This window comes from Triturus cristatus, chromosome 5_2 (assembly GCF_964204655.1).
Source record: "Triturus cristatus chromosome 5_2, aTriCri1.1, whole genome shotgun sequence".
NCBI lineage: Eukaryota > Metazoa > Chordata > Amphibia > Caudata > Salamandridae > Triturus > Triturus cristatus.
The window spans coordinates 789,765,002-789,788,484 of NC_140588.1; the positions used below are offsets into that span (position 1 = coordinate 789,765,002).

Genomic DNA, 23,483 nt, shown 5'->3' on the forward strand with positions numbered 1-23,483 from the left:
AGCGCGGTGGCGCTGTGCTCATGACGGAGCCACTCCGTCATGAGCCACGGTTGAGCTGTGCTCATGACGGAGCGGTTCCGTCATGACTCCGCCCAGTTGCGTTGTCCCCCCGCACAGGCGGGGAAACAGCGCCGCGTGGGCGGAGCGGCCGCCAACGGTCGTGGCATGACGGAACCGCTCCGTCATGAGCACACGGCAACCGTGGCTCATGACGGAGCGGTTCCGTCATGAGCGGGGAAGGGGTTAAGCCACCTGTCCTGCAGAGCCAGTGTCTCTTTAATGGATTGGGGTGTTGACCCCCTTCCTCTGAGTTACCACATCATATTAAACTTGGCCACTGCGCTCACAGCACGCTCTCCGTTGTGCTTTTGTATGTCCATGGGCTTCAGTGCCACTGCTGCTGTCTTCCATGTTGCGCTCTCACCTGTGTGCTTCTGAGCTCCCCTGTAAATCATATTTTCTTTTCTTCAAGTCATCACATGTAACAGCATGAACTTAAAACTCTGTATACCTGTCTATCAAATTGCGTGCATACTTAGCTCTCCACTGTAGGCGCCGCGACCTTCGTTCCTGGGTAATTTGTTTTAAGTTACATTAGCTTGATTCCGTACCTTGAAGGCCATCTCCAGAAAAAGGAGGCAGTAAACTGTATTTGCAGTATTTTACAGTCTGAAAGGCACTGTGCAAAAGTAAATTCTCTAAGACAGACGTCCGACCATTCTGTATTGTAAATGAGTATATTTAAAAGATTCTATTCAAGGCACAATCTTATTTGCTTTCTTCATCTCACGGGAATTGTAGCAGCTCAGACTTCCCAATTCAGCCTCAGTCACAAAACTATTTCAAAGCATCTTGAATAAGGGTGGGCGGCAAACTCCACTCCGCAGGCGGAGTTCCTGGAGTTTTGCAACTCCACTTAGAAATGCAAAGTTCGGCAAAAAAACTTTGCGTACCTCCGGCGGATCGGAGTTTACCCACGCGCCTGCGCTCACCACTTATAATAAGGGTTTAGTAGGAAAAACACTAGCAAAACATGCACACGGTGCTTGCAAAGAGTGCTTGCAAAGAGCAGCAACGAGGCAGCCTGTTTGTTTCTTGAAGAAAATAGGTCATTTATTGGACAACTAGCAAACCTAAACAGATCTGTTTCTCATAAACACATCTACTCCATGGCTACACTGCCAAACGTGCTGACTGCCATACAACTATTCCCTTCATAAAAATCTCAAGCAACATCAATACTCCAATCTCTGGTCTGCGCGAACACCCACGGTCATCTTGAAAAGCATATTCCAGAGGATCCACTGGACAAGCGCATACCAATGTCAATTAAGTTCTATAAAAACACTTTGAAATTTGAGAACCATCGCACCTTACAGCAGACTGCATACCTTCTCTCTGCAATTCTGTCTCCATTATACCACCACTTTAAGTCAAGCATTTGAGGGTAAGCAGAGCAAGGGTCGCGGGTTCCAAATGTTTTCTACGGCTATAGTGGACCCCCTCCCCAGACGAGAGCCATCCAACACGCACATTGTGTCAATATGAGTCATCATGACTCTGGAGGAGTGCGTCGCTTCCTGTTGCTGACTGCAGCGCTGCTGAGAGAGACTCCGATCAGAGCGAAGGCTGCAGAGGAAGAGTACGAGGCCGAGCGGAAGCTGGAGGAGGGCAGCTCCGGCTGGCGGTGGCTGCAGTGCACACCGTCCCATTGGTAAGTGTGACCTTACTCTGCCTGCTCGTGGAACTCCGCGTAGCACGGCGGAGTTGTTGGGTCATTTACGGAGTTTTGAGGAGCACGACTCCGTGGACTCCGCCCAGCAGTCATCTACTTCCTCCAGGGCTGGACGTTGTGAACGCACAGCGCCGAAAGGCGTGCCTTGCATTACTGCTGCTTTTTGTTCTTTAAAGCCTCAATTCTGCTCTCGGTTCTGAAAGCCGGTCCTCGCCAGATGACTACTCAACACAGGCCATTTTACTTGAGCCCAAAAGTTAGCAGCAGTCTTCTCAGTATGCAGGCTTTCTGCCTTTCACATAGGTTTTGTATACAGTAAATGTTAAGTTGTTTATTATAACTTCTTCATGAACACGTTTAGTTTTTATTTTTATTTTTTTTTTTATTTTTTTTATAAAACCTTTATTTCTTCTAAAATCTGGACACAGCTATTCAGCCGACAACCCGGAGGTTCGGCAGCTTCGGTAGGAGAGGACAAAGAAGCGTCCACAGTGCATTGAAGGAGCAGTGAAAAGGTTCCATTTTTAAATAATTACAAACACACAACAAACCCCAGCAAGGCAACAACACTGAATACCCACGGTGTTAGCCCCTCAGGGGGGGGCCGGACCCCAATCGTCTAACAGTTACAGTACTGTGAAAAGAGGAAAACGGGGGGGAAAGCAGAGGCCCAAGAAGTCAATTAACCATCACATCTGCATACTAAGCTGGAACGAAGATCAAGAAGAAAGCTGTTCCTCGGGGGGATCCAGATCAGGGGCAAGACATATTCCCCCCCCCTGTATTGATTCCACCGCCCCCAGATGGCATGCCACTTCCGAGGGCGGCCTCTAGCGCAATAGACTGTCTTCTCCCTGAGCATACTCCAGTCCATATTTTCTTTCCACGCGGTTAACGTGGGGGGCCCCGCGGAACCCCACAAGCGCGCGATGTCCCTCTTAGCAACCATGTTACCCAGAGTCACCCACTGGGTCTGCGCCTCATCATGATCAGTGGGCCCCCAGACATTCAGGAGACAACACCGCGCTTCCGGCTGCATAGCAATGCCCGTCACCTCCCCCATCACCGCATGAACTCGCCTCCAAAATTCCGTGATGACACCACATTCCCAAATGATATGGAGGAAAGTACCCACCATACCACATCCCCTCCTGCATAGGCCTTCCTCAGAGAATCCCATATGAACCAGTCGCGGCCCCGTCACATACACTCGATGCAATATCTTGAGCTGCACCAGCCTCAGACGCGACGGGATCGCAACCTCCTTAGGAGAGGAAACACCAGACTGCCAGTCCTCATCATCCAACTCGAGTCCGTCCCTGGTCCACTGGTCCCGCAGCCCCAGAAGCATATCAGCCCGAACATTTATCAGTTTCTTGTAGATGAGCGAGATCGTGCTCTCTGGCATATGGCCATCAAGGATCCGGTCCTCCAGAGGAGAGGACTCAGGCACCCTCTCACCCTCCACAAGGACTGACCGCAGGGCATGACGCACCTGAGCATATCGGAAAAACTCGGATGCCCCCAACTCGTACTCCTTCTGCAACTCTTCAAAGGACTTCACCTTCCCCTTAATCAGCACATCTCCAACCCTGGAGATGCCGATCAAGTCCCATTTATCAAACCCTTTCGTATGCCAAAGCCTACCCAACCTTTCAGATTCAAACAACGGGGTAGCTAGGGTGAGCCTATCCTTCCAGCCCAGAGAGTCAGTCGCCATCTTCCATACACGCACCGCCACCCCAGTGGGCCCCGAGAGGGACGAGTCGAGGGACCGCGAATACAATGCCCTAAGATAGTTCCCACCGCGCAGCAACCATCTGTCCATGGCATAACCAGGGCTGAGAGCCGGGCCATAAAGACCATGGTTAATCGCGGACAACTGGGTGGCCCAGTAATAGCGTCGGATGTCTGGAAGAGCGATACCCCCGTCATACCATGGAAGCGTCAATTTAGCAATCGCTATCCGCGGCCGCCCATCCCACAACAACGTTCGTTGGAGGCTTTCGACCTCCCGAAAGTACTTGGCCGGCACCCAATCCAGAGTATACTGCAATGCGTAGAGGAACCGAGGAAGGGACATCATTTTGAACAAGGCAGCGCGCCCGACGAGGGAGAGCGGCAACCTCCGCCAGCCCTCAACATCCCGCCGCAGGCGCGCCAGGGGGGGGAGCAGGTTTCTCTCATACCGCAAAGCGGGGTCCATGGAGATAAAGATCCCCAGATACATGAAGCCCTGCTGAGCAATCTGGATCGAACAAGTTCGCGGGACCGGTGGAACCTCACCACTCAGGACGTATAAATACGATTTACTCCAGTTGATGACGAGACCCGAGTTCCTACCGAAAGATGTAAGAACGTCACAAACCACTATGAATGAATTCTTGGGCGAGGCAAGATACAACAGGATGTCGTCAGCATATAGCGAAATGCGGTCCTCGTGTTCGGGCGACCAGCGAAGGCCACGTATGTCCGGGTGCCAGCGTATCCACGCCGCCAGCGGTTCAAGGGCAAGGGCGAACAGCAGAGGCGACAGGGGGCAGCCCTGCCGAGTCCCCCTCCCAAGCCGGAACGGAGTCGATGCCCGGCCATTTACCACCACACTCGCAAGGGGTCCCTCATACAGCAACCTCACCCAACTCACAAAACCAGGGCCAAAGCCGAACTTGGCTAGCACAGCCCACAAATACGCCCATTCCACCGTATCAAAGGCCATCGTGGCATCAAGAGACTCCACAATAGCCGGTTCTCACAGTGTGCCAGCCCTGGCGATCACACCATGAAGGCGCCGAAGGTTTAACGCGGTGTTGCGATGCGGAATAAAACCGGATTGATCCGGGTGAATCAAGTCTCCAAGTACCCTGACCAATCGGCCCGCCAGGATTTTAGCCAGAATCTTCGGCTCGGCGTTGAGGAGTGAGATGGGCCTATATGAGGCACACTTATCTCGGGGTTTACCATCTTTGTGTATCACAACAATTGTCGCCAGCCTCTGGTCCAACGGGAGGGTCCCACTCCCCCGCGCCTCCACGAACATGGCGTGCAGGTGAGGGGCTACCCCATCCGGGAACAGCTTATACAGGTCAATCGGCAAGCCATTCGGGCCCGAGGCCTTGCCCGGGTTCAGCGCGCGAATAGCTCCCGCCACCTCATCGACCGTTATGTCTCCATCAAGATCATCTCTATCTACATCAGAGAGACAGGGCAGAGCGATATCCCTCAAGAGGTCACGCGAGTCCTCGGGCGGCCTATCCGACACTGAGGCATAAACCTTACTGAAATAGTCCGAGAAAGACTGTACAATCCCCTCAGGTTCCACAATCACCTCTCCCCCCTCTCCCGTCAACTCCGGCACTACTCTATTAACCCTTTCTTTTTTATCCAGCCAAGCTAGGAGCTTCCCGGCCTTGTCACCAACATCATACAGGCGGCCCTGCTGTTCCCTACTGAGGGTCTTAGCGGCATTTGTCACAAGGTCCTTATACTCAGCTTGCTTCAAGCTCAGCTCATGCAGTGAGGCCGCTGTTACCTCCTCCTCTAACGCTCCCTCCAAAGCCCCGATCTCCTCCTCCACTTGCATAACCTCGCCATCTCTCCGCCGCTTGGCCGCCACTACAAGTGAGAGGGCCTCCCCTCGCAGCACGGTCTTAAATGCTTCCCACAACGACACAGCCGAGTCCACGGACCCCTGATTGTCCTTGAAGAAATTATCCACTGTCTTCACCAGTGCGCTGCGCATCTTGGAATCTCGAAAGTACCAGGGGTTAATAGGAGCCACCCTTCCCCCTCCCTCGCGGCTTATATCCAGCCTGACCCACACTGGCGAATGGTCCGATATGCCACGCGCCATGTGCCTGACCTCAGACACCAGTGGGGCGTGCGCAGCCAAAGTGAGCAGATAGTCAATCCTAGAGAGGCTACCATGCGCCCCGGAGTGGAAGGTGTATTGACGCTGTGTGGGGTGCCGGAGCCTCCAGCAATCTATCAGGCCGAGTGTGTCTAGTAAGTCTGGGAGCCACTTCTGAGCCCCCCCAGTGTCTCTGGGCGGGTACCTATCCAGCAGCCCAGAGCCGACAGCATTGAAATCCCCCCCCACCACTAGCATACCTCCCGGGAGATCCAGCAAGGCCCTACCCAGATCTGTAAACGTGGAGGCCTGCAGGGCTGGAGGGACATAAACCGAAACCAAAACCAAAGTTCTACCTTCCCACCTCCCCGCCACCGCCACAAACCTCCCCCTATCGTCAACAATTGTGGAGTCCACCTCAAATGGTAGCGAGGCCCTGACTAGGATGCCCACACCCCTGGACCCGGAGGAAAATCCCGAATGAGCTATGAATTTATAACCCTTCCTATTAGGAGCATAACACGTATTACCTATAAGGTGTGTCTCCTGCAGTAGGGCAACATCTGGCATTGACCGTTTCAAGTGTTGCAAAACTATCCCGCGCTTAATGCGATCTCCCAAACCATTAACATTCCAGCTAATAACACTTAAACCTCTACCCCCCATCCCCAAACACAAAGAGGCCCACCCCCCACCCGAAGAGCCACCATGGAACAATCCCGAGAATGATCATTACGCCTTGCAGAAACAAACCCCCCAACAACAAACCCAAAATCCCAACCATCCCCCCCCACCCTGCACCCCTGCTGCAGCTTACAAAGCCCCCCCAACTTGCAGTGTGCCTGTCGCCCTACCAAACCCAAATCTACAAAAAGTACCCTAAGGGAGGAAAGAGCTCCCCTCGTCCTCCCGCAACCCTCCGCATTTACTGCACTCTATTCAAGTCATTAGATAAAGTCAAATCGAGTCAGACCAGCTCTGAAAACATCACCCTTGCCCATCCCGGCCACTGTCCCCATCCGCGGCAGTGTCCTCTCCCGTCCGTCGTCGGGGCAAAGCGTCCAGCCATTCATCGGCCATGGCGGGAGACTCAAAAAAGAATGTCCGGTCTTCGTACACCACACGTAATCTGGCAGGGAAGAGCATGGCATACTTCAGATCCCTCTCCCGAAGGCGCCTCTTCACCCCCAGAAAGCCCTGTCTCTGCCTCTGCACCTGCTGGGTGAAATCAGGATAGAAATTCACCGACGCGTTCTGGAAGGGGACCGGGCCCGTTACCCTCGATGCTTGCAGGATAGCGTCCCGATCTCGAAAATGAAAGAGCCGGGCGACGATCGACCTCGGCGGGGCTCCCACCCTGGGCTTCCCACCCGGCACTCTGTGGGCCCTTTCAACCGCGAAGAACTTCCCAAGACCCTTAGGCTGCAGATGGTTAAGCACCAAGTCCTCCACGAGCAGGTCAACCGAAGCCTCATCCGAGGACTCCGGGACCCCGATAACGCGCACGTTGTTGCGCCTGGCCCGGCTCTCAAAGTCCTCCAGCCGACGGGCGGCGAGATCACTCTCGGTCCTCAGCTTACGAACCTCGGTCTGCAATTCCGAAACCTCATCGGCGAGGCCCGTGGTCTTGAGGTCCAGGGTTTTAACCCGTTCGTTGGTTTTGCCCAAATCTGCGCGGATCAGGTTAACGTCCACCAAGATGGTATCCACTTTATGCGCCAGGGCATCAAATTGTCTCCCAATCGAGGTCTGCATCCCCTCGAGCGCCCCCATGACATCCTGCAGCGAAAGCTCCGGGGCCAAGGGCGAGACCTCCTTCTGGGTATCCGGCGACTGGCTCGACCCACTCGGTGACCCCTTCTGCAGAGCATAGCGGTCCATATTATTAGCTTGAGAATAGGCTCCCCGCCTGGTAGACTTAGGCTTCAGCCGATCCACCTCTGCTTTGCCCGACATGGTTGGCACCAAGCAGTTCGGTTCCGATAAGACGGCCCTCTCTCAGCAAGAGGAATCAGGAGTGATCAGGTCTGCAGTGGGCCGCCAGAGTAGCATGTAGAGCGTCCAAAGGAAAATAAAGCCACCAAGGGCTCTCCAGGGGCAGGGCAGACAAAGGGAGAGAAAGTGAAAGTGAAAGGACGGGGACCTCCATCCGACAGTTCACACCTCGCCTGGCCGCTGTTGTTCAACTAGAGGTCGGGCATACTTCCAACTCCAGCCCCTGGCATCCCTCGGAGATAGGCCGCAATCTTCCGCCATGCATAACTCCGGTTCCCGGTGGGCGATCCAACCTCTGGTAGCATCAATCGCCTCCCTGACAAGTCATCTACACGATGCCATGCATGCAGACAGGATTAGAGACAGGATAGTCGACGGAGGGCGCGAGGGTCTCGGGAGCTCAAAGCTCACGCGGCCATCTTGGTAAAGCGCTAGGCTCCTCTCCCTATTTTTAATTTTTATAATTGCTCCCAAATGTATATGGAAACTGAGGAACAGTAAAAAAACAGCTCAGGATCACACAAGGCTGTGGTGTGGAGGCATCTGGTTTACAGCTAGAAGTCTTGGAAGGAGAGTCACCAGTTTAACCACAGAGACCCATCTGGTAAAGCATTCGCCACTACATGAATTCCTCCTATGGATTAAGTGCAATTATAACTAAGACTTTTGAGCATAACGGACAATCACACTTAAATTGATTACAAACTGTAATACAAAAAACATTGTTTATCTGTTACTATGCCCATGCAGATAAGGCTATGTCGGTGAGACATCTAGAACATTAGCTACACGATTGACAGAATATCGCTCTGCGATACGGACAAAAAAGATGGCTGCCCCGCTAGTGAAACATTATGTAGACGTAGGACACAGCCATGAAGATATTAACACCCTTATGCATCAAGCCAAAATCCAGTCGGTAAAATACCGATTCGGTAATAGCTCCCGGTATTGTGTGAAAAATACCCAATCCCAATGCATCAACCCAAAACCCGAGCAAATAACGAATCGCTAAATAAATAACCTCGAACATACCGAATCGCTAATACCCAAAATGCTAATTTACCGAATCGCTAAATACCGAATTCGCAATTACCGAAATCACTATTAGCTCCCGGAAATTGCCAATAGCAAATAACGAATCGCACCCCAATGCAACAAAACTCGCTAATAACGAAAATCCCAAAAATCGCTATTTTGCCAGAGCTAAATAAGGGGAATCAAAACCTGGAGGTAAAGTCACAAAAAAAAAAAAACAAAAAAAAAAAAAATCTTCCTACATGTGCAAATGATTGAGGCAATCACTAAACCCTTAAATGTGGCCCAGGAGACCCTGTTGGCTCCCACAAAATGGCTGCCCTCTACGTGCTTGCAAGGAGGATGCGGATCAATGCAGCAGGACAGCGCAGGAGAAGGGTCCAGGAGCGAGTGTTCAGACTGCGCATAACCCTGCTCGGCCAGAATGAGGACGAGGTGTACCAGAAGTATCGCCTCAATCGCGCTATGATCATGCGCCTGATTGCAGACCTGGAACCATTACTGCAGCACCAGACACACAGGACAAATGCTATCCCTGCGCACGTTCAGGTCCTATGCAGCCTGCACCTACTGGCCTCAGGGAGTTTCCAGGGGGTAATTGCGGTTGCCGGAGGTGTGTCGCAAAGCGCACTGTCACGCTTCTTCAAAAAATTCCTAGATGCCATGCTGACAATGCTCCACACACACATCAGCTTCCCCACAACCCCACAGCAGTTGGACCGCACCAAACAGGCATTCTACCAGGTGGCACCATTTCCACATGTGATTGGATGCATCGACTGCACGCATATCCCCATATGTCCTCCGTCAGCAAATGAGTACCTTTTGAGGAACCGCAAGTCATACCACTCGATCAACGTGCAGGTTGTGTGCGATGCCAACATCATCATAACGGACCTAGTGGCACAATTCCCAGGGAGCACACACGACTCATACATCTTCCGCAACAGTGGAATGCACAGGCGACTACTCAATGGAGAATTTGGAGAGGGACTCCTGTTAGGTACGTAGAACTACGCTTCCCCACACCAACACCACACATGTATGTACATCACCAATGCTAAGTCTATGCTTCTATCTTCTAGGTGACAGTGCTTACGCCCTGCGGGAATACATACTCACCCCATACCTAAATCCAGCAACCCCGCAGGAACATCGCTACAACGCTGCACACATCAGCACGAGGTATGTGATAGAGCGGACTTTTGGGATTCTCAAGAGCCGCTTCCGTATCCTCCACAAGACTGGCGGCGCCATGCTATACCAACCAGACACATGCTGTCGAATAATTGCTGTATGTGCAATGCTGCACAACATTGCCACCAGAAGGGGGATACCCATGGAGGTGGACAGGGATGACGACCCCCAGGCTGACCAACCACCCGCCCAACGACGACCGGCACACATCCCAAACACAGCAGAGGGCCATAGGAGGCGGACAGACATAATGCAAAATCATTTTTGACCCTGGGTAAAATGAGACATTACAAGTTGGTGTTGGGTGCAACTGTTTAATGCACAGTAGCACTGAGGATTGTGCAACAGAACTAGCATTGTGAATCATGCTCCGATTGCATACATGTAAATAAAAGGTTCCTTAAAGTCAGGCCTGTGCAAACACAATAATTGGATGGCCATGGTTGCTCCACCATGGACCTGCAGCATGTCCAAATTTCTAGTGGCGCTTGCCACGTACACCAAGCCTCCGCTCAGGTGCATCCAAAGCCTCACCACGGCCTGTCCCCGTGGAGGCACGCGAACTTCGGCGCCTGGTGCTGGCCTCTGCCAGTGACACGCTGCTGACACTGGAGGCAGCCTCACTGGTGTCATCCCCTCCCAATGCTGCAGCACTGCATGTGCTGCTCTGAAGTTGTTCCACAGCAGTGGTGATGTGTCCCAGTGACTTGGCCACATCACCGCAGAAGTGCCCAAGGTCCACCTGCAGGGAGACTGTGCGGCGTGCCAACACAGCGGTGCAGTTGCTGTGCCGTTGTATGGCCTTGGTAGCGGCGGCAGAACGCAACATTAGCTGCCGGTTACTCCTCCTCTGGGACTCATGGCCCTCCCTGATGGCACGGGTGAGCTCACGTACCTCCTCCCTGAGCTGAGCATTGCCATCAGCAACCGCAGTGGTCTGGTCCCTGACCGCCGTGCCCATGTCCCTGACCGCGGAGCCCATGTCGGTGACTGCTGCAGTCATGGCGCGCATCTCCCTCGCTAGGCGCACGATATTGCAGCTGATGCTAGCCACATGTCTTCCCTGCAGGTTCTGTGTACGCAGCATCCTCTCCTCGATTGCAGAGGTTGTTGGGACATCCTGGTCTGCTGAGGAGACGGAACTGCGACGGGCCCTGTGACGCCGTGCGTGTCTTGAGCCTCCAGGTGGTGCAGCAGGTGGTGTGGATGTGCGCTGCGTGGGTGCCAATTGCGGGGGGGGGGGGGGGGGTTGCCATCTCCTGCAAGGGCGCAACTTGGTGCCTGTGCCTCTGCGGTATTGTGGCTGTACTAGCTGCAGGCTGTCTTGCTGGTGCCGTTGCTTGTGGCGCAGGTGCTGGTGCCTTGGCTTGTGGCGCAGGTGCTGGTGCCTTGGCTTGTGGCACTGGTGCTGGTGCCGTTGATTGTGGCGCTGGTGGAGGTGGTGCTGGTGGGGTGGCAGGTGTTGGCGGTGCGTGCGCATCCTGCGCAGTCTCCTGGTCTGACTCCACGGGTGTCTCAGAAATGATCAGCTGGTCGCTGTCGTCAGAGTCCCCAGGTGATGCATCTGTGTGTGAAACAGTGCATGATTAGTGGGATGATTACACCTACATAGTGTTGTACCCATTAATGTCCCTCTGTGGTCCAACAAATGAACAGTCTACAGCCATGTACAAAATATGTGGTGTGTGCTCAGAGGATTTACGCCTGTACCTGCACTCTGGGCTGACTAGACTACAACTCCCAAGATGCAGTAGTGTCATGTGTGGAGCTGTCTGTGCCAGAGCTGCAGACACAGTGAGATTGGGCTGGGGGCATGGGTATGGATTTACGCTATGCTGGGTGTGGCACAGGCATGCATCTTACCTTGGGCACTTGTGGCTGCGCCGGACGTGTCCATCTGGATCACCCCCACGACGGCTTCCCGCTCTATCGTCCCTTCCACAAGGTCCTCCAGGGCTGTGTTGGATGGTGCAGTGGTTGTTCCGCCTCCAGTCCTTCTTGCCTCCCGGAGCCTCTCAGCAATCCTCTCTTTTGCGCGCTTCCGCAGGTCATACCACCGTTTTTTAAGGTCGTCGATGCTGCGGCTAGTGACGCCAACCGCATTGACCCTCTCACGGATGCGCTGCCAGATGCGCCGCTTCTCGGTCTCAGGCACCTTGAGGGACAGCTTGCCAAAGAGGCGGTCGTGTTTGCTGGACACTCCCTCGATGAGGTACTCCAGCTCCCTGTCCGAAAACTTCTTCTTGCGCTTGCGTGCAGATTCTGCGCTGGATGGCACTTCCTGCGACATGATGGATGTGTGATGTGAATGGCAGAATCTGTGTGGCCTCACTCTGCACAGCCTGTCCTTCTTTCCAGCTCCTGTCTGCTCCTCTGTCGAGGCTATGTGGGTGGGGCAGCAGTATTTCCTGGTTGGTGATGTCATCAGCCTGTTCCCGGAGCGACGCGGCAATTTGCGATTTCGCTATTACCGATTCGGTAATAGCTAATTCGGTATTACCGAACTCGCTATTAGCCAAATCGGTATTACCGAACTCGCTATTTGCTAGTGAGGCCGTTTGCCTGCCCCGCTATTAATGAATCGGTAAATTTAGCGATTTTTAAGGAATCGCTAAATTTCACCGAATCTGTTGATGCATGCCAATTACCGATTCCTTAATGGCGATTCCTTATTTTTCGCTATTAAGGAATCGGTATTAGTTTGGTTGATGCATATGCCCCAAAGTGGCTAGTCCTGGAAAAAATAAACATTAAAGAGGGGACTGATATTGACACTAAAAAGTAGAGAAGTATTTTGGATATTCATTTTGGTTACAGTCAAGTATGGCCTAAAGCAGGAAATTCCGTGGGAACAGGCTATACAGTACAATGCCGGTTAAGCCTGATAGACTATCTATAGCGTCTGTTCTCCACACTCTTTATCCATTCTGCACATTTTAATTTACTGCACCTAGTTCTCATTTTTCATTTTTCCCAGCATCATGTATGTGTAGGGGCTTTGTTAGCCATCACCTTACACTGTTCCCCATTGCTTATATCCCCGTTTGCTATAGGGTCCTTTCCCTAGCGTCATGCATGTGTAGGTTATGTACCTGCTCGTGGCCTCCTTAGCCATCGCCTTATACTGTTCCCCATTGTTTAGATCATTGTTCGCCACAGGGTTCCTTCGCACAAAATAATGTAGCCATCTCTCATCATGTGTGCCACACTGTAACAAACTATGTCTGTATCACTATTCTCCGCTGCTTGACGGTTGTAACATTATTTCATTACAGCTTCGTTCGCATGTATACTGCCCCCTGTAGAGTGTCACACATTCCTTAATATAATACAAATTAGATAATTTTCATCGTCTCTAAGATGGTACATAAATCAGATCACTGTGCCAAGTTTAGTATCGTTATTCGCATACATGTCTTTAACATCGCCTCAATAAAGTTATGTTGAGGGACCTTGGCGATTGACCAGATTAACCACATGGCTTATTGGCTGAAAGTCAAAACTAGACTATTAGCTCCCGCCCGGCTTAGTTTCCAGGCAGACTCACTGAGAGAAGGAACCCCATATGCGGAGGCTCTGGAACAGCCGAAATGTAAGTACGTGCTGAAGCTGTACTTTAGTTTAAATCATGCTTGTGTACTCTTCGCAAACATATTCACGCTCTGTGGCGCTATAAAGCACTAAATATCTTTCAAAGTGTTTCTATTTTGCACCTACCACGCTTTCAATTTCATTGCCCACATATTCCCGCCTGTAGATACCATAAGCGTTACAACAAACAAATGATGGACGGAATGCTGACAATGCAGACATTCTCCCCCAGTCAAGAGATCTGGGTTAAATCCATCGTTCTTTTGCCCACTACACCACCCCAGTTTAGACATGGCCATATGCAAATCAGTCTTGACCCTGTGCCTCATGGGAACAGTCCAGCCCGAACTGCCAAGCCATGTCTTCCCTGGACCGGAATCAAGCATCCTAGGACCGGTTTCTGGCTATCAGCCGTCATCAGCCAGGATAGCTTGACTCCAGTGGCGTAGTGAGCACGGGTCCCACGTCTGGGAATACCCATCCCACTTAGGGCGAAAAGCGTTACAACAAACAAATGATGGACGGAATGCTGACAATGCAGACATTCTCCCCCAGTCAAGAGATCTGGGTTAAATCCATCGTTCTTTTGCCCAACGCTTTTCGCCCTAAGTGGGATGGGTATTCCCAGACGTGGGACCCGTGCTCACTACGCCACTGGAGTCAAGCTATCCTGGCTGATGACGGCTGATAGCCAGAAACCGGTCCTAGGATGCTTGATTCCGGTCCAGGGAAGACATGGCTTGGCAGTTCGGGCTGGACTGTTCCCATGAGGCACAGGGTCAAGACTGATTTGCATATGGCCATGTCTAAACTGGGGTGGTGTAGTGGGCAAAAGAACGATGGATTTAACCCAGATCTCTTGACTGGGGGAGAATGTCTGCATTGTCAGCATTCCGTCCATCATTTGTTTGTTGTAACGCTGTAGATACCATAAGGCACGAATTACCTTTAAACTTGCTCACACTATATTTACGCATCGCGCGCCCGCATATCCTTACGTAAAGCTCTATATGGCATCATCTAGCTCTAAATTCAATTCATACTCTCTTGTTACCCTAATGGCGTGGCATTTGAGGGCCTGATGCTATTTTTCATCACAAAAGCTGTGATTCTTATTTCATGTTAGAATAAACGTATGTTTCATTTATAGCTATCTATCTTCCATTGTGTCTCCTCTGTTCACATTACAGTAATCCTGGTCTCTGTCAACAAGGATCACATCCAGGCCCTTATAATCGCATTATATCTAAGTAAGTGCCGTGTCTCGTCTGACAATTTTTATACCCAGTATTAACAAACCTTAGGTTACCAACCTTTAGTAGCATTCATTCGCTACTATGTGCTGTTAATATAGTACCTAATCTATTCCTCAAGTTTTAACTAATCATCATATATCTTTGCGATTCTATTTTTCAGCATTGGAAATAAAGACGTGATATCTAAGTTATTACACTATGAACATCACCACTTTAGCTTGACTTTATCTGCGACGACGATAGCTAACCCCATTGCCAGATCTGGCACACAGGTACATATGAAAATAGCCTATCGGATCTCTAAGTATCGCCATATACATTTAAATAGATCTGCTTATTTATACAAGAGTTTCTTCCTTTTTTAGCAATACTTTGGACTCACCAGAGGACGCACTTAAATGACAAATCGACAGTGTATTTCTGCGTCTCATCTTAATTTAAGCCTTTGGCAATCGAGGTAAACATCAGCTAGATATCTAGAACTCTTGTTCTCTCTACAATGTAAGGACAATTAAGCACTATCTTCATGTGTCTTCCTTTTTTATTTTTTCATGTCTAGATTATATATCAAGTACCGTATTACTTCTATTGACCGTCAAACAGGACTGGTTTCTACATAATCACCATTAGTAGGTAAAACCCCAGACTGAGCATTTTTATCACTAAAAGCTGAGCATGTGATTACGTCACGAATAGGGGGTCCCCATTTTATGTATATACTAAAATTCCTCTTTCTTATTATTCACACTGGGTTCTTCTTCATCACAAACTCTGTCACAAATTACGTCTATAAATCCAATTTCATACTACAAACCTTGCTATACACTGCTGAAATAATCATTCCGTGTCATCTTCTTGCTCCGCTTTGTCACTTTCCTATATTATTCAATGCAAATGTCTCTTATTGTAATTTATTGTTAATTGAATTCTCAGAAAGGACCTCCCATATTGATAAGGAAACAACTTTCATTCACAGATTCATCAATTGTTCCTACTGTGGCCCTCTTCCTGACGAAGGCACCCTTGTTGTGCCGAAACACGCGTAGAACACCACCAGTCACTTGATTTTGTGCCACTTAGTTTTCAATCGAATCTTCTTTTTATACATTGTGTCAATGCATTATTGTTGTGTAAAAGGTCATCTCTCCAATAATGTTTTTAATCTGTATTTGGTGTACATGGGAGTGTGATTGAAGGACATGAAAGTTAATGTATGCATATCACAGGTTATTCAATTGTTAAGAATCCAATAAATGCTATTTTTGTATTTTTGCTAAATAGTTTGTAGCCTTGGTTCTTTCTGATTTTTATTGCTCATTCATCAGCACTAACTATCATTATTTGAACGGTTGCCTAAATCTGTACATTGATTGTTTTTCTCTACTTTAAGGAACTTTATCTTCATTGTAGAGGGCCTCTTCTTTTGTGCTCAAAGCAATCGCCCCCTCCATTATCTCGTTCACTTTTTGCTGATCTGATCTCTCTCTTCGCTAATTTAAAAGTGACATCTTACAGTTGCAGTAAATGTACATTGACCCTTTGAATTTTTACAATCCGTGAGTAAAGCTTGCTGATGCCTTTCAGTAAACTGTAAATACATAAAATAAAATATGTTTTTCAGGTGCTAGATAACACTGCAGGAAGAAAAAGATACCAGAGCCCAACTGCAGCACCCAGGGGTCAAACACCACCTTTCTATGCTTACTAATGGTAGCAACATCTACATCTATCCGTGCAAACTGCTCAATACCACTACACACCACACAATGCAACTCTACTCCACCATACAGAATGTCACTCCACGCTACACAATGTCACTCCATGCCACACAATCCCACACTACTGCACTGCACGCCAACAAAGGCAATAGATCTCACATAGGTGGGACCTATTGGCTTTCCCAAAGCTTGTTTATTTTGTATTGATTTATCTTCCACAATGTCTAGCCTATATTATCAGTTTTATTTCAGTCTGAGTCATCTATTCTCTCTAGTCTTCATTTCATCACAACTGTCCATTATGGTGCCTAAAATCTATACATCACCGTCTGCTCTTAGCATATCTACCTAGTCATTCATACTCATAAGCGGTGTTCGAAGAAGACAAACACACAAACCAGACTGGTCCTCTTGATGATGACCACGAGGATGGAGATTACTAGACGTTTTGTGCTAATTAACTGTTAGTTAAGAATATGGATGTCGTTTTCATGGGTAAAATATGAATACAAAATTACTTTATCAGTATAGTAGAAGTGCAGCAGAAACAAAGAAGGGTATCTGAAAAATTATAAACACCACACAAAGCCTGTGCCCCCAAACACAGCTGTTTGCAGAGAGCGTACTTCTGACTAACATGGTAACGAGTGCAGCTACATCTTAAATGTAGTCTTTTTTCAGGTGGCAGAATGTAAAAAAACAACTTTAATTTTCAATATATAGTCGACGTGCTTGAGGGAGATAATTATTGGTTTCTAGTGAACTGGATAAGATCTTTATGCTGGGCTATTGGAAAGAACCTAGGAGAGAGCCAGCACTGGGACTGAAGTGATACCCTGTCTGCCTCTTTAGTGAAAACCGCAAGAATCACGGATTGTCTTTAATAAGCCCAAACACCTAGTAACACCAGCCGCCCCTAATGCATGGTTGTACCATACCACAACATGTAGCCTTTTAGTTACAGTAACCTCACATCTCAAGCTTTGCTGTACTTTGTGTGTAAACCAATATCATTTGTGGCTAGATGTTTTTAAGAGAGTATAAAGGGTTGAAGAGAGATTGATAGAAACAACACACCTTTTAAACAAGACCCAACTCCCAAATCAAATTTATTTATTATGTTTTGGCTCTCAAAGAGGGCCACATAAACATGTACAGACAAAACAACACAGTCATCACAAGTACAAGAATTATAAAAACATAGTATTCGAACCGTAATAGGTACACTGCAAGCCATCAGTCCCACAAGGCCGGGCCGGCACAATCTTCCAGAGAATTTAATAAATAGCTAAAAATCCTTTAAAAAAGTTAAAAACATAAGCACAGAACATTTCATTTGGTGGGCAATAAAGTGCATGAAGAAAATCTTGTAAAGTGACAATGCTGAGGCGAAGACAAATTACTTTAAGCCATCGCTTGCGCAAGCTACGTAACATAGGACAAATCAAAAGTACATGCATACAGTCCTGATTATTTAATTTACATAGATTGCACAACGGTGAAGTGCCATGCCATTTAGACAGCAACACGTTAAGAGGGATTAAGTCATAACGTAATAGAAACCAAAACCTACGTATCCCATGTGGCAGGTTCCACAGGGCATACGGTTGGGGCTGTTTCAACCTATAGGAGGAGATCAGCAGCTCCACATTCCTTTTATCTCCAACTGTTTCTTTGTCGGATAGAAAACAATACTCCCACGAAGCCTCCCTGAGAACCTGCTTTAACTGCGTGGGAGAATAGGAGAAAAGAGCGCTTTCATCCAGTCTAAGGATTTTCACAGCCCTTCTAAAATTATTAACAAGTTTAGAGAACTCCTTAAAATTGCCCAAAAGTTCATTTTTGAGTAAAACTCGCAGGGTTCCTTCTCTCGCTCTGGCTAAGCTGGCTACCCACCTTATTAAGGCACACAGCCCCTGAACCCAGGCACTCCTGAGTCCAAAATCCAGCCTGCAAGCAGCCAGTGGACAGGCATTGTTAAGATTCGAGAGGGATCTTAGGAGTTTTCCCTCAGTCTTGTGGCAAAAGTCCCAATATTTTATCTCAATTATTTCTATACCATACAAGATGGTTGCGGGGATTTTAGCTCTAAATACTTCTAGAAGGCTAGAAAAATGTCTTTTCCCCGTTGCCAGGTATAGGGACTTTAACCCATTGCCTTGGGCAAGAGCTTTGCGGGAGCAATGCTCTATATGAGAATTCTCGCTCATATTGACCGAGAATATTTTCCCTAAAAAGGTATAACAAGTTACGACCTCCAATCTAAGCCCTCCGATAGCCCAACCAAAATTTGTCGAGCGGCATTTCTTCCTACCAGCGATACACATCACTTTACTTTTATTAATATTGATCTTCATATGATGCTCCCCAGCAAAGTCCTGAAGAGCCTGAAGTCGATTAGCCAGACCCATGGGAGTTAAGTCAAGCAATAACACATCATCGGCATACATCAGACAGGCTATTGGCACCCCTCCTATCAACGGTGCGATCCCCTCACTATGGGACACAGCTGCAGGGAGGTCAGTTGTGTATAGGGAAAACAACAGGGGCGCCAATAAGCAGCCCTGTTTAAGGCCATTCTGAGATGGTATTTTGGCCGACAGCCCCCTTTCGCCCCCCATTAAGACCCTGCACCAGGTCTCAGTGTGCAGAGCCCGCACCAATTCCAGCAGGGGAGTAGGGACACCCATCCTCGCCAATTTTCTCCACAGCGTTCCCCGATCTACTTTATCGAATGCTGTGGAGAAATCAATGAAGGCGGCGTATACAACACCCCCTCTCACCTGGACATATTTATCAGTAATAACCTGAAGGGCAGTCAGGTTGTCCAGAGTGCCATGTTCCCTTCGGAAGCCAGTCTGTTCCAACGGCAAGATGTTGCGCTCCTCGACCCAATCAGAAAGAGATCTCAGGAGGCATTTCGCAAAGACCTTTCCGATGGAGTCGAGGAGCGCAATCATGCGATAGTTACTGGGACTGTCCCTTGTTCCCTTTTTGAAGATAGGGACCAGAATGCTTCCTCTCCACGATGCAGGGACACGTTTAGAAAGATGGCATGCCCTAAACAGGGGGTACAAGATTTTACTCCAGGTTGAAGGGTCTTGTTTTAGGACCGTCATCGGAAGCTCATCCGGTCCCATAGCCCCAGAGGATCGCATATTTTTTATAGCCAACTCGATTTCCTTCTCAGAGGGAAAGAAGACCGAGTCATCAGGGGCAGCGTACATGAAGTTATCCACACCTGTGGTCCCATTCCCTGCATATAATTCTCGGATATGAGAGGACCATAGATCTTCCGGTATAGCTATGGGAGTAGGGGAGTGGCGAGTAACACATCCTTTCCCGATTATTGCCCAAAAATCTTTAATGTTGCCATAAGCAGCAGATTCCCTTAATTTAATCCATACTTCATCCTCCCTGTCCCTTTTAATTTTTAGCTTAAGTCTGCTTCTCTTTCTTCTTAACCTAGCGATATCTTTCCCACGTTCCAGTACCCTTTCGACATACTGTGCACGGATTAGTTTGTTTAATTCCCTATTCAGATTACGGAGAGTTAGAGAAACTACCTCTCCTTTTTTCCTAGGGGGGACAGTTTTTTTAGCATTCAATAAAATCTTTATCATGAATTCCTCAAAACAAACTATTTCATTTCCGTTCCACTCTTCTATTTCCCTAAGGGTATCGGTCAGTAGCTCCTGCACCCCATTAATGGCAGCGTTATTCCAGAAGCATCTTCCAGATGTCGAGTGGAAGGTAGCCTCCCTGCCATTTAGCGACCAGGAGGCCGTATTCATAGAATTTAACGAAATTGATAGTGACAATATACTGTGGTCTGCTCTTAGCATATCTACCTAGTCATTCATACTCATAAGCGGTGTTCGAAGAAGACAAACACACAAACCAGACTGGTCCTCTTGATGATGACCACGAGGATGGAGATTACTAGACGTTTTGTGCTAATTAACTGTTAGTTAAGAATATGGATGTCGTTTTCATGGGTAAAATATGAATACAAAATTACTTTATCAGTATAGTAGAAGTGCAGCAGAAACAAAGAAGGGTATCTGAAAAATTATAAACACCACACAAAGCCTGTGCCCCCAAACACAGCTGTTTGCAGAGAGCGTACTTCTGACTAACATGGTAACGAGTGCAGCTACATCTTAAATGTAGTCTTTTTTCAGGTGGCAGAATGTAAAAAAACAACTTTAATTTTCAATATATAGTCGACGTGCTTGAGGGAGATAATTATTGGTTTCTAGTGAACTGGATAAGATCTTTATGCTGGGCTATTGGAAAGAACCTAGGAGAGAGCCAGCACTGGGACTGAAGTGATACCCTGTCTGCCTCTTTAGTGAAAACCGCAAGAATCACGGATTGTCTTTAATAAGCCCAAACACCTAGTAACACCAGCCGCCCCTAATGCATGGTTGTACCATACCACAACATGTAGCCTTTTAGTTACAGTAACCTCACATCTCAAGCTTTGCTGTACTTTGTGTGTAAACCAATATCATTTGTGGCTAGATGTTTTTAAGAGAGTATAAAGGGTTGAAGAGAGATTGATAGAAACAACACACCTTTTAAACAAGACCCAACTCCCACTTGAATAGGGTCACTGAGCTGCAACGTGTTTAGAATATTTACAACAGGCTGTGTATTATAATATAAACCTAATGGTGGAGAGATCAGTGTAGTTAACTGTGCAAGAACTGATAGACTTGGGGCCAGATGTACATAGACTTTGTTTGCGATTTCCTAATAGCAAATTTTTACGATTCGCTTTCAGGAAATTGCAAACGGCTATGTACAACAGAGTGTTTTACTCTGTTTGCGATTCCCAGTGGGTCGCAATTGACCTGTCTTATTAATATTCTTGAGGTAGGTCGGAGTTTGCAACCCATTGCGAATCGCTAAAAACACAGGGATGTTGGCCTGCTCAGGACAGCAGAACATCATATCTGTGTTTGCCTTTAAATAAAGCAACGTTTTTTGTTCTTGAAATACAGCTGTTTTTCCTTCAAGGAAAACAGGAGGCGCCTTAAAAAATTTAATATTTATTTTCATTTTTTAGGAGTAGGCAGTGGTCCGTTCCTGCTCCTTAAAAATAAAAGGCCAAACAAAAACGTTTTCACAAACATTCCCAACGTGGACGGGGTCCCTTGTGGACCCTTCCCGTTTGCAAACAGTTTACCACCTACTTGAAGTAGGCGGTATAATGCAAATGTTTTATGACTGGTTTTCGGTGGCAAAATATTCACACATACCACTGCAAGTCGCTATTAAGAAGGGTCACCCTTAAGGCGCCCCTTCGTAATACCAAATCTCTAACCCATTTTGCGATTCGGTAATAGGGTACAGAATCGCAAAATAGGGTTTGGTACATAGAATTTGAAGAAAATGTGTGTTTTTAGCCTATGTTGATGATTTCAATTGATTCTGGGTAAGAAAACTTTGAGGGATCCACGCAAGACACCCTGGAGTCCTCCTGGTGTCTAGTTTATGAAAATATCTGGCATTGGTATATTTTCCCTAGAAACAATGTAAATGGTAGAGATACAGAAAAGCCAGCTATCACTGACCGCCATTTTTTACTCCAGTACAGACACATAGTGGTTGGATTTGGCATGAGATTGAGTAAAAAGGTCCAAATGTAATTTTATTAACAAAAGATTTCACAAAAATTAAAACTTAGAAATCCAGTTAATAAGATAATTATAATATTTCAATACTGAACTAGTGACTCGCAGATCATGAGCTGTAAAGTCACGACAATGCACCAACCGCTTTAAAGGCCATTCACACACCTTTCATGCGTCACGCACACAAAACTATTCTCACTGCCAGCCCCTGGCTCAGCACTTTGCAACACTCGCTTCAACAGACCGAGCCATTCAAGGGCCTATCACTTTCATACGTCCACAGGACTGACACAACAATCACATTGCATCGATGCTGGCTGAGTGTGTGGACTGGCGTTTGGCTGCCTGTGTGTGTGTGACCAGCAGAAAGTCACTACACACACACAATGCAAGCCAAATGCCAGTTCAGTTCACACGCACTGCTCTCCAGACATCAGCCACACACACTGCCAGCCAGATGCCAATTCAGACGTGTGTGTGTGTGTGTGTGTGTGTGTACGTGTGTGTACGTACGTGTACACACACCCATACTTGCAGCAGCTAAACACCAGTCCACATGCTGAAGCTCCACACCACTTTCATTTCTAAAACACTCCCATAATGAACAGATTAAACACACTCAAAGCACAGAGAGGAGAAAACATCCAACTAAAAAAGAGCAAATTATTTTCTAATAGAAAGAACCAAGCTATTGGTACACTATGAAATACCAACTATGACTGCATACACAACAGGTGTAAATAAGCACATCGTTCTACTTCCAACCAGTTATTGAAATGGGGAAAAAAAACAATACATACCAGTCAGTTCACTTTTACTCTCATGGCTGCTCCCAATATTTGAGCTGTGTATGGTACAATTTAAATGATGTGGGCACACATAGGCCGGGATTAGAAGCCACTCTGGGCAGTGCATATGATCCTCTTTCATACTTATTTTCGGACACAGACTCTTTAATCTCCAACAATAGGAACACTTGCCTACTCAGTTACAATAATGCTGTCTATTACAAACTGCTGAAACTGTTCAAAAGTCATCTTGGAGTCTGGAGAACGATTCTTGAAAACAACGTAAGCTTTGAAGGATGCTAAATGAATTAGTCTACTTCTTGTACCACATATACGACTTTCGAGCAGCATTGTAAGGCTTCAGCCTTTGATCTACTCTATCTACACCACTCATGTGCTTGTTGTATTCTAGAATGCATACTGGTATGCTCACTTCTGCAACCCGACCCCAAACAGTCTCAGGCGCTTTACTTTCATCAGGATAAGTTGTCAGCATGTGGACATCTCTTCTGTGTGAACATTTCACAGCAAAAATTAATTACTACACAAAGCACAGCTCTGTTCCCTTTCAAGTGTTTTACACACAGCTCTTTAGGGTAACCTTTACGGTTAGAGACGATTGTGCCAAATGACACAGTGCACACTCTGAACAAGTCTGTAAATAATTACACACCTG

The 23,483-nt window shown here is 47.8% G+C and overlaps 1 protein-coding gene across 10 annotated transcripts in view; it reads left to right on the forward strand.

Annotated features, from left to right (window-relative positions):
- Positions 1–23,483, forward strand: part of CCDC160 (coiled-coil domain containing 160) — a 252,281-nt gene that overhangs the window by 11,022 nt on the left and 217,776 nt on the right. For 2 of the 10 annotated variants that reach the window (XM_085607901.1, XM_085607907.1), the window contains exons 2-3: positions 14,594–14,653; positions 14,820–14,931. The exons of 6 other annotated variants lie outside the window; for them this stretch is intronic. The gene's annotated coding sequence lies outside the window, so the exon portion shown is untranslated. Of the gene's footprint in view, positions 1–14,593; positions 14,654–14,819; positions 14,932–15,024; positions 15,117–15,218; positions 15,293–15,635; positions 15,905–23,483 lie in introns of those variants that run through there. 2 more of the 10 variants (XR_014962216.1, XR_014962217.1) reach the window with 2 other exon arrangements.